Raw genomic sequence first — 1,090 nt, 5'->3', positions numbered from 1 at the left:
GACAAATGCCTTTTGTCCTCTTCCTCTTTATTACACTTGAAAAAATTTTACTTAGAGTAAAAAAATACTTTCAGTTACTGAATTCCATGGTTATATAGAGTAAAAAAATTTCTCTCGATTACTGAATTCCATGGTTATATAGATTAAAAAAAATACTCTCAGTTACTGAATTATACCATGGTTATATAGAGTAACAAATTACTCTCAGTTACTGAATTCCAGGGTTATATAGAGTAAAAAAATTGCTCTCAGTTACTGAATTCCATGGTTATATAGAGTAACAAATTACTCTCAGTTACTGAATTTCAGAGTTATATAGAGTAAAAAAATTACTCTCAGTTACTGAATTCCAGGGTTTAGAAAAATGAATAATTAGAATAAAAACCGCTTCTTAATAACTCCTAAACATCAGCATGTTTGGTAACTTGGCTTGGCGCAATAATCAAGATACAGAACTAATACAAGATACAAAATTATACAATGGAAAAATACAAAAATAATACACACGAATAATACAAATATATTTACTGAAATAATATTTATAAATAAATGATACTACACATTTTATCAACAAATATACAAAAGTAAAAGTTGATAGTGCAACAATACGCAAATGCAAAATATTTTTAATAAAATACTTTAATACGAATAAAATATAAAATACCAGATAAACAATACAAAATACAAAAGTATTTTCATCTTATTAACCAATTAACAGCTAATTTAGTTAGCTAATTAATTAGTTAATTAATTAATTGTTTTATTTGTGTAAAACCACGCAAGAGCTAGTGTGTTCCAAGGTGTGTTATCAAGTATCTCACACCTGAAATTATGTATATATACTTTGCACGTACCAATGAAGATGAAAGGACTTGATTGTAGGATAAATAAAACCTGTTTGTATGTATATTTGTATGTTTATTTGTTTGTTTGTATGTTTGTTTTTTTGTTTGCATGTTCGTTTGTTTGTATGTGGATTTGTTTGCTTGTACGTTTGTTCGTGTGTTTGTATGTTTGTCTGCTTGTTTGTTTGTTTATATGTTATGTTTGTGTCTATTTTTTGGATATATACCGAAACTATGCATAATAT

This window comes from Helobdella robusta (genome assembly GCF_000326865.2).
Source record: "Helobdella robusta unplaced genomic scaffold HELROscaffold_2, whole genome shotgun sequence".
Lineage (NCBI taxonomy): Eukaryota > Metazoa > Annelida > Clitellata > Rhynchobdellida > Glossiphoniidae > Helobdella > Helobdella robusta.
This window is presented reverse-complemented; position numbering follows the sequence as displayed.